Here is an 11,286-nt window from a genome sequence, read left to right as displayed (position 1 = left end):
TGTGTGCATGCATGCCCAAGATCCAGAGAGGAGAATGGAGGAGAAGGGATTGTGGCATGACCATCCTCCCTGGGGGGTGATTTCTCGCTTTCGGTCGCTCTGTCTCTGTGTGGCAAGCGCATGTGCCCTATAGCAAAAACATCTCCAAAAAATAAATAAATAAATAAATAAATAAATAAATAAATAAATAAATAAATAAATTCAATGGGATCAGCAGGTGGCATGGTGGTTAAGGGCGCCGGACTCCCAAATGGCCAACCGCGGTTTTCAGAAAGAAATAGAAAGCCTGAGGATTCCAGAATCATTAAAGAAATTAAACTTCCACACAAATGAAATTTTAGGTTCAGATAGTTTCACAAGCAAATTCTACCCAACATTCCAGAAAGAAATCATTCTAATTACACAAACTATTTTAAAATATTGAAAAACGGGGAACACTTTCCAACTCATTTTAGGAGGCCAATATTACCTTGATACCTAAATCTGACAGGAATGGTATGAGAAAAGAAAATTACATGTCAATCCTATTCATGAACATAGATACAAATCAAATATAATAATGTATGAAATTGTATTATAATTACAACTTGGCAGATCCTAGGAATATTCAATTATTTTTTGACATTTGAAAATTAAGTAATATAATATGGAAAATTACATTACATATTTGGCTTATTATCAGAGGCTTCAGCCACTGATAAAATGTATAGAAATGTAGAAAAAAAATTTATGATAATTGCAGTTAATATCACTACCCATGTACAAAGACTCAAAGAATCCTCAGATAAATTTTTAGAACTAAAAAGAGAATTTAATTGCTTGTTAGATACAAAAAACTATTTATAAATATCAATTATATTTCTTTATACCAACAACAAAAAGTTCTCAGTAAGATTTTAAAAACATTTACAAAAGTTTCAAAAATGTAAAACAATATATTCAATGAAACATGTAAGATGTTCCTAGAGAAAATGATAAAACATTATTTAAATGATAAATAAATGTAGAGCTAGATTATAGAATGAGTTGGTTAACTCAATATTGTAAAGATGCCAATTCTAAAAATCTGTGAACTCAATATGATGCAAATCAAGATTTCAAAAATTACAAAAAGCATTCCCTTTTGTATGTGTGTATGTATATAATTAGATAAGTTGTGTTTACATAGTTAAGTAGTAAGGATAATCCTGAAGTAGAATTTAGCTAGGGGGTACAGGAATTAACCTAATCCAATGTCAAAAATTATTATGCAGCTCAGTCAATTAAAACAGTGAAGTGAGAGCTGATAGGTGGCATGGTGGTTAAAGCAATGGATTCTCACATGGCTAACCGCAGTTCAAGTCCCAGATGTGGTGGCTTGCTTTCTTATTTTCTCTGTCTCTCTGGTCGAATTAAAAAATGATCATAAATAAAACTGAATGAATAGTTCTTTGAAAAACAAAACAGTGGTGTGTGAGTCAGGAATAGGACAAAACAGAGAGCACAGAGAAAGCCTTACAGAACAGTAAAGAAAGGATGGACTTTTTAAGTGCTACTGGAACACTGGACTATCCATAAGCAAAACAAATCAAACCGAATCTCTGCCTTGTGCTTATGTAAAAATCAAGTCTAGGTAAATTAAAAACCTGAGGGAGAAAGCTAACACTAACAATTTTGGAATAGAAAAGTCATGTGAGACCAGCAGGTGGCATAGAGGTTCCCACCACTGTGGGAAAACAGATGGCCATCACTACAGCACTGAGACCACAGTTCGAGACCCAGACCTAGTGGCTCGAAAATCATGCCAGGCACATGTACGTGCATGCCCAAAATTCTGAGAGGAGACGAGATTACAGAGTGACCATGGGGGGGTGGGTAGCTTCTCACTTTCCCTCTCTGTCTGGTAAGTGCACATTCCCTATGGCAAAGAAAGAAAGGAAGGAAGGAAGCGAAGGGAAGGGAAAGGGGGAGGGGGAGGGGAAGGAGAAGGGGAGGGAAGGAAAGGAAAAGATTAGTAAGAGAATATTCTCGTGACTATTAGATAAGAAAGTACTTTTATAATGACTGAGAAACCCAAAGCATGAAGAAGAATACTGATAAATGGGAAGTGTACTAAAATCGGATATTTCTGTATATTAAAGGATATCATGAAAGGAGTGTAGCAGGTACGCATGCGTGCATGCCCCAAATCCTGATAGGATGAGAAAAGGGAGGAAAAGGGATTGGGGTGAGATCACACCCCACGGGGGTACTTTCTCCCTCTCTGGCAATAAAAGGAAGGTTGGAGCAACCATCACTCATGCTCTTTTTCTCTGTTCTTGTTCATGGAAGAAATAAATAACGTTTAAAAAATTATAGAATAAAAAATTATAGAATGAAATTCATGCTTCTGGCATATTAACTCCAAACAATGCTATATAGTAACGAATGAACTGCAGATACTTGCAAGAACATGGATGAATCCCAAAACATGAGACTGGCTTTTTAAAAGCTGTTGAATATAGACTCAGGCTATTTGTGTAAAGTTCAAATACAGTAAGGCTAAACAATATGTTTATAGAGAAATAAACATAAAATGGAAAATCTGAAGAAGCAGCAAAGTGATAGTTAACATGAAAATCAGGATTACGAATTCACTGAAGGGAAGGAGTCCACAGAGGACTCGAAGACCACGCCAAGTGCACAGTGTCATCATTCACTTTATCGTACACCTGTGTTATATGGCTGCTTGGTAGCTTGCATTTTGAAAATACTTTCAAATATCACATACTTCCTGAAATAGCAGACTTCTCTCAGGGAATTTCGAGCCTTTATAAGCCATTGGGAGAGAGACTGAAGAGGAATTCCAGAACCTTCCTGGTCCCACAGCCCCTACCTATGAGGAATGGCTGCCTGGCCAGAGCTAGCCCCTCTGATTCCTCTGTTCTCCCCCCTTCTTTTTCTTTTTCTTCTAGTTTTAGCCGTAGGGTATGTGCACTTGCTGGAGAGAGACAGAGAAAGTGAGAAAGCACCCCCTGGGGGAAAGGCCACACAGTAATCCCTTTTCCTCCTTTCTCTGAGAATTTTGCTGGGTTCAGGACTTGAACTAGGCAGTCATGTGGGATCCAGCGTCCTTAACCGCCGCACAACCAGTCAACCCTCTCCTCTCTTCGTTAAGACTTGGAATTCAAATTAATACCTGAACTTTCCTACTGTATTTGCAGACATTTTCTTCAAAGTCTTAATGGCCCATTTCAGCCCAGTTTTTAAAAATGAACAGTGTTTCCCCACACAACTTGGCTCGAGTATATAAAACACCCACAAAGGCAGAGCCATCCGCTGAATTTGCCCAGATCTCATCCCACCAGCCCACGGGCTTTCCCAATTACCCGATCTCCCCCATTGGCCCAGTTCCTTGGCTCTTGCTGTTTGGTCAGCTCTTATGATTAGGAGCCTGGCTGGGCCAAGTGTTGGCGCTTCGTCTTCGGTACTCCGTCCAGAGCCCATTTTCTGAAATTCATTCTCAAGCCTCATTTGCCCGGGTCTCCCCTCACACACCCTCCTGGGATGCACAAATCCAACCTTCTCAGGCAACCATCTCCCGTCCCAAATTCTTGGGAGGAGAACAGTTCTCAAATTCATCATAATACAATGATTTCACATCAGTTTAAGTCATGCATCTCTGTCCTGTCCCCCCTCCCCGCCAAAAAAACTCAAAAACTCTGTTGACATTAGCAAGTTTGATATTCCCCCTGGGAAGTTCCAAACAATGGAAAGACTCTTCAGAGAAATTGATGACTGTTTTGCTTTTGGCTTGAGCTTGGCAGTAGGATGGACGTTCCAGAGAACCCATTCAAGACACCACCTGATCTGAGCCTTCTCCTCTCCGAGATCAAAATGTTCCTCACGAAGGGACCTTGCGTTTTACAGGCTGCCGCCCAAGGAACCGGTTGCTACAACAAAAACTCACAAACCATGGAAACGTTTGTATCAGCCAACCCCACAGTTGAACTCTAGACACAGTGTAAAAATCAAGTTGCCTTACTCTTGCATTTTTGGCTCATTTTTTCTTGCCACATCCTAAGACCAAATGGGTTGAGTTACTAGATGTAAAATAAATTCCATCTGTGGGAACTGTTGCTATTGTCGCAGAAAACAAAGAGAAGGTGTTTTTCTGCCCTGATTTAAAAGAGGTGAAGTCATTGTTTTAGGATAAAAGGATCAGACTTAAATTCTAACCACATGCAGAAAAATGAAGTTGGTCGTTTAATTAGCCTTCCTATTAAAAAGGCCTGTGATTATTTTAAATGATGTTTTTAAATGTCAGATCCAGGGAAACCTTTCTAGAGAACAATTTGAACATATGTATTTAAAGCATTGAAAAATGTGTATAATTTTACCCCATAGTCCCAATTCTGGGAATAATAATGAAAGTGCTCAAATAAGTATCTGCATGGATATTTAATGGTACATTATTTTTAACAGTGAGGGGGGGAAACTCTTTGGATGTCCAACATAGGAAATTGGTTTAACAAATTACAGTGTCGTAGACATGCTCTTTAAAGCCTAAATAGCTCCATAACTCTCCATTCTTCATATAAACTTCCTGTCTAAAGCCCTGTGGGTCAAGGGCTCACCACCTGCAGGCCCTCCTGAGCTAACCCACACACTTAGACACCCCACTAGAGAGGTTACACGCTCACCAAGAATTGCTTCTGTTTGTTCCTGAGCCTATTTATGATGCTATAATTTTCATTATAATTATAGGATTTAATTAGATAATATGCCAATGAAATTATAAAAGAGATCTCTATGACTCCAAAACTAGAATGAATTCTTTAGGAAGGGGGACTACAGTGGACCTGCCCCCCCCAAAAAAAAAACCCGTTGAATTAGGTAATAATAGACGACAGTAAAATAATCCAGGAAGGAAATCGTACTAATGCCAAAGTCTTTTCACTAGATTGATAAGTAAGTGTAGGTTGATATACTTTTAATCTAGACTAACTGGTCTGTGATTGTTTTAAGTTAAAATAAAAGGTTTAAGTTATTTTGATCTATCTGGACAGTCTGAAGATGGAATACTAGTCAGCTATTAAAAATGATTATATTGAAAATGGATATTGAAATGGAAATACATTTGTGGTACTTTTTTTGGTATAACAAATAAGTGATAGAAGAATATTAAATATGTTTCTGATTTTTTAGAAGGATAAGTTTATACATAAGAAAAACCCTAGAATGACATACTTTAAGTTGTTGTCTTTCTCTTTCCTTGTTTCTCTCTCTCAAAAAGAGAGAAATAGGAAGAAAGAAATGGGTCAGTCAGTGGCATAGTAGTTGAGGTGGCTGGATCCCATGAGGCTGACCGCAGCGTTATCAGACCCAGAACCCGCAGCTTGAAAAACACACCAGATGTGTGTGTGTGCTGCAGGCCCCAAATCCCAAGGTGAAAGTTCTAAGATGAGAATGGAGGAGAAGGGATTACAGTGTGGCCATTCCCCTCTACCCTGGCCCCCTAGGGTAGATTTCTCACTTTCCTTCTCTTTCTCTCTCTCTAAAATAAAGAGGGGGAAAAAAAGATGGTATCTCTGGGTAAGTTTTGTGGGAATCTAGCTCAGCTGTGGATATCGTATTACATACATCACAGAGGGCCAGTGGGAGGGAAATGTTGGGTTGTCGGGTAAGTCATGACACATTTTTTGCACAGAAAATACACCATGACTTTGCCAACAACCTAATAAAATAGAAAAGTCTGATAAGACAAGGCATGCAAAAGGCTATGCTCAGTTTCTGCCTCCATTTTCATCTCCTGGTAACTAGTCCCAGCATTTTTCTGAAGCCTGGGAGCATCTCTGGCCTTGGTTTTCTAAAATACCCATGTTACTAACTCCTCCTTTTTGCTTAAGCTAGGTTTCCTGAACTCAGACTCTATCATGGCAACAAAGAATTTAACTACTCCCAGCAGTAAATAAATAGAATCACTTTTGGCAACAATGAGTACACACACCTGCCTAAAACTGGGGTCATCTTTATACACAGTTGCAAAGTTTTGAGTTTCATTACACTGGAGCCCAAGTGCTACTGGAAGCTGTGTTACCAACAAATGGAAAGGTCCTTTCCCTCCTGGGTGTTCATGTTGAATCTCTTAAGAAATAAACCTGAAGGGACCAGCAGTTAGCGTAATAGCTATGTCTCTGGACTCCCATGTAGTCGACTGTGGTTCAAGTTCCGGACCCGGTGGCTTAAACCATGCCAGGTGCGTGTGCGTGCATGCCCAAGATCCCAAGAGGAGAATGGAGGAGAAGGAATTGTGGCATGGCCATCCCCCTGGGGGGTGATTTCTCGCTGTTCTCTCTGTCTCTCTCTGTTTTTCTGGCGAGCGCATGTGCCCTATAGCAAAAAGAAAAAACAAACAAACAAACAAACAAACAAGCCTGAGAAGGTTGGGAATCTATCTCAGGGTCGGGAAGAGGCAGTAAGGATATCCTAGCATCTGAGACTTGGGCCTAGGCCTTGCCAAGGCTCTGCAAGTGCAGACCAGGGACACGAATCCTTGTTTGGCACCAACATTTCATTCTGATGACAGGGGACAGACGTCAGATTGTGCCTGTGGCTGCAGTCCACTATGGACAGCGTCAGTTGGACTTAACTGACCCGACATTTACACACCACTAAGGACATAATATGCCAATTGGACTGTCTTTCTTGACAGTTGACCTTGGGCTACTCCATCAGAGTGAGCCAGAAGAGCTTCTTAAACCTCATTCTTAGACCTCATTCCTGGCCTAGCAAATTATTTGTCCAGGCAGAGGCTCAGGATCTGCATTTTCCAAGCACCTTGGGGGATTCTGTCCAGATCCTCCAGCCAACCACTGTTCTTGTGTGAGCTGAATGCTGCTTTATATGCCCTTGGGGTTCCCATTCTTAGTCAAACATACGGAGCTCATTTCTGCTCCTGATTCTGGGTTCAATTTACTCTATGGCCCTAGATGGCTTGAGCTCTCCGGGCTTCAGTTTCCTCATCTGTAACCTGGAGGGGGCTAGAGAACAGATAAGCTGAAATTCCCTCCTGCACGAAAAATTCCAATTTTTATATTGTGAGTGATCTTTTTTTCATTTGAACTATGCCTTAAGTTAGACCAGGCTTACAGTAGGCATTAAGTCATTGTTGACTGGCTGGGGAAAAAAGTATCCGTGTATATTTTACATAGGAAAACTTTGAAAATAATAATTAATTACATACAGGCAGAATCAGAGTTTTTGTTCTCTGTACTAAAAAAGCAGCTTCCTTCTTTTTCTTTTCCTTTTCTTTTTTAGCTTTTTTTTTTTTTTTTTTTTGAAAAATTTTTTTCTATAGAGCACATGCTCTTGCCGGAGAGAGACAGAGAGTGAAAAATCACCCCTCAGGGGGGATGGCCACATGGCAATCCCTTCTCTTCCGTTCTCCTCTAGGGATTCTGGGCATGCACGCACACATGCCCAGCATGAGTTTCAAGCTACCAGGCCTGGGACTCGAACCGCAGTCAGTCACGTGGAAGTCCAATGCCTTATCCCCTATGCCACCTGCTGGCCCCTTCTAATTCATCATAAACCCATAAATTGTTAGGACAAGAGATCTGGCAATTTTTTAACATCAGGGCTTCTCCAAGTGCCCAGGCTCCTCCCAACGATGCACGTCCCATTTGGAAACCACTTCCTTGCTGAGCCACCATTATGATTAGGGAAGGGTGGTTATGGATTTGTCCTCCAGGTACTATGATTCCAGTCCAACCTTGACATTGTAAGTGAGAAGAATTGCTATTCAGAGGAGTGTATATTTTACATAGGAAAACTTTGAAAATAATAATTAATTACATACAGGCAGAATCAGAGTTTTTGTTCTCTGTACTAAAAAAGCAGCTTCCTTCTTTTTCTTTTCCTTTTCTTTTTTAGCTTTTTTTTTTTTTTTGAAAAATTTTTTTCTATAGAGCACATGCTCTTGCCGGAGAGAGACAGAGAGTGAAAAATCACCCCTCAGGGGGGATGGCCACATGGCAATCCCTTCTCTTCCGTTCTCCTCTAGGGATTCTGGGCATGCACGCACACATGCCCAGCATGAGTTTCAAGCTACCAGGCCTGGGACTCGAACCGCAGTCAGTCACGTGGAAGTCCAATGCCTTATCCCCTATGCCACCTGCTGGCCCCTTCTAATTCATCATAAACCCATAAATTGTTAGGACAAGAGATCTGGCAATTTTTTAACATCAGGGCTTCTCCAAGTGCCCAGGCTCCTCCCAACGATGCACGTCCCATTTGGAAACCACTTCCTTGCTGAGCCACCATTATGATTAGGGAAGGGTGGTTATGGATTTGTCCTCCAGGTACTATGATTCCAGTCCAACCTTGACATTGTAAGTGAGAAGAATTGCTATTCAGAGGAGCAAATGACTGGTCCAAGGTCAGCCCACCAGGTGAGCAGAGCTTCAGTCCAGAACTCTGTCCTTACACTCTGCTGAGGGTTCTTCCTACCACACTATCCACGGCCATTACCTGGCCAGATGTTTCCTAGGGACTCGGGGCCTCCCAGCACAGGAGGTTCTGCTTTGAAACCTCTAGTTACGAATGATAGTGGGGGAGGGGGGAAGATAAAAAATAAAATATTTGTTAATATTAATTCATTCTAAATCTATTATAGTCATTGATTCTAAAATGCCACATTTTTTATTTAACCCAAAGTACTTATTAGATATCACTACTGTATGAAACTAGCATAAAATGTGACTACGTTGCCAACCTTTGTGAAAGCTCTTCAAATTACTAATGGTCTGTAATCCGAGAATAATTGCTAACTCCATGGGCCAATATTCCTTGCACATTTGATGCATAAAAAGAAACAAACAAAAATGTTCACTTTCTTACTTGCTTGTATTTTGCCTGAACAAGACCTCTTATTTCTGCTTAAGTCAATTCAGTTTTGCTAATTTTGACACAAATAGTCTCACATTTATTTTGAGACTGTCCATCAATAGAAAATAAATGTTTATGAAATTACTAAGAAAACAGCTCTGTTAGGCAGATAGAAACCTGGGAAGCATCCACTTATATGTCAACCACATGAGTTGGAAGCACAGAGGAGGCACTGATACAGTCATTGTGATACAATAATTTCAGATTGTTCATGAGGCTCAATTCAAGGCAGAACCCTTTATAGCTTAATCCTAGTAACTGCAGCTACTCAAGTATAAAGAAGCTATATTTTGGAGACAATGTTCTAACAACCAGATGTTTTTCTAACTTGGACGCACTGAGTGGGCCCGGTGCTGGCAGCAGCTTGTGGAGAAGGGGCCACGGTATGGGTCGGTGGAGAAGGCCTGGGTGGATGTCATGTCCGAGGCAGAGAGGGTGAACGAACTGCACCTTGAGGTGAAGGCCTCGTTCATGAACAACTTCGAGAAGATGAAGAACTGGCAGAAGGAGGCCTTCCTTTTAAGGAGACCAAAGAGGCCGAGGACGGATTTCGGAAGGCACAGAAGCCAAGAAGCTGAAAGAGGAAGAAGCGGCGAAGAAAGCCCACCACACAGTGAGCAAAGAGGAGAAGCTGGCCAGCTCCCGGGAAGCCAACAGCAAGGCAGACCCGTCGTTCAAACCTGAGCAGCTCAAGAAACTGTAGGACAAAATAGAAAAATGCAAGCAAGGTGTGTTTAAGACCAGAAAAGGCCCTGAAGGAGCTGGACCAGGGCAGCCCCCAGTACATGGAGAACATGGAACCGGTGTGCCAGCAGTGCCAGCAGTTCGAGGAGAAGTGCCTGAGCTTCTTCCGGGAGGTTCTGCTGGAGGTCCAGAAGCACCTGGACCTGTCCAACGTGGCCAGCTACAAAACCATCTACCACGACCTGGAGCAGAGCATCAAAGCAGCTGACACGGTGGAGGACCTGCACTGGTTCAGGGCCAGCCACAGGCTGGACATGGCCATGAGCATGCCGCAGTTTGAGGAGTGGCCTGCAGACCTGAACCCAACCCTCAGTCGGAGAGAGAAGGAGGAGGCCACCGATGGTGTCACCCTGACAGGCATCAGCCAGATAGGCGACCGGTCTCTGCAGAACAAGCCCAGCAGCAATCTTAGTGTCCCGAGCACCTCCACCCAGTCCGCGCAGTCACAGTCCAGCTACAACCCCTTCAAGGACGAGGACATCACGGGCAGCACCGTCTGTGAGAAGGAGGATATTAAGGCCAAAACCGTGAGCAGCTACGAGAAGACCCTGAGCCACCCCGCCGACTGATCAGACAACGCGTCCAACAACCCTTTCTCCTCCACGGATGCCAACGGGGACTCCAACCCCTTTGACAAGGACATCACCTTGGGGACAGAAGTGAGAGTCCGGGCCCTTTATGAGTACAAGGGGCAGGAGCAATGGTGAGCTGAGCTTCAAGGCTGGGGATGAGCTGACCAAGACAGAGGACGGGGACGAGCAGGGCTGGTGCAAGGGACGCTTGCACAACGGGCAGGTCAGCCTGTACCCAGCAAAGTACATCAAGGCCATCCAGTGACAGCTGCAGGGCAGGCTGGCAGGGGGCGGCCATGGCCCAGAAGCACTGTCAGCCCACAGCAGCAGTGTGGCAGCCACTCCTTTTCCTCCAAAGGATGGTGGCCCCGTTGCTCTCCGCCCCCCAGTGTCCCTCGCAGGCAGATGAGCTGGGACTCAGCACCCACAAGTACAGCCGCAGAGAGTGCCGGGAGACGCTGGCTGCGGCGGGGCCCTGTATGTTCCTGACCTCACCTCGCCCTCCTCCGAGCCGAGGGGGTCTCGCAGGTTCTGTCCACTGATTCCTTTCCCTGCCCAGTCCCGTCACCTGCACCTTCCGTGAACAAATCGCCATGCCGTTGTCTGAGTGGAGTTTTTGAAATCAAATTTAGTCCAGATGAGTGAAGTTCCGCTAAGCATTCAGACACCTGCCAAACTGACAGCACATTCAGGTGCTAAGGGCTGCTCCAGGTAAAAGCGGTCTATTTACTGAGCACTTACTATTGAGCATTCGACACTTACTGCGTGTTCACTATTTTCACGTGCTTGTGAGGGACGGAAGAGGAACCACCCATGGCCTTTCAACACAGTAGCCTGCAGACCAGCGTGGGGAATGACCCAGACAGGCAGAAGGAGCACCAGGCCAGCTGCCATGCCGGAGGAAGGCAAAGGAGGAGTGGTTGATTCTGACTCAGGCCATGCAGAACACACAGGATGCCGGCGAGAGGAGGAAGCCCAGCTGGGGCACAGGAGGAGGGAGGGCATGAGCAACGGCGGACACACGGGAAAGGGCTGAGCCAGGACAGCAGTCTGCAGTCTGCGG

At 43.6% G+C, this 11,286-nt stretch overlaps 1 pseudogene; it reads left to right on the top strand.

Moving 5' to 3' along the window:
- Window positions 1-10,488, top strand: part of LOC102477513 (protein kinase C and casein kinase substrate in neurons protein 2-like) — a 25,063-nt pseudogene extending 14,575 nt beyond the window's left edge.
- Window positions 10,489-11,286: the final 798 nt, after the last annotated feature.

The sequence above is a fragment of the Tupaia chinensis genome, unplaced genomic scaffold (genome assembly GCF_000334495.1).
Source record: "Tupaia chinensis unplaced genomic scaffold, TupChi_1.0 Scaffold000688_1, whole genome shotgun sequence".
In the NCBI taxonomy this organism is placed as follows: domain Eukaryota; kingdom Metazoa; phylum Chordata; class Mammalia; order Scandentia; family Tupaiidae; genus Tupaia; species Tupaia belangeri.
The sequence above is the reverse complement of the archived record's forward strand: the minus strand, read 5'-3'. Positions and strand labels throughout refer to the sequence as shown.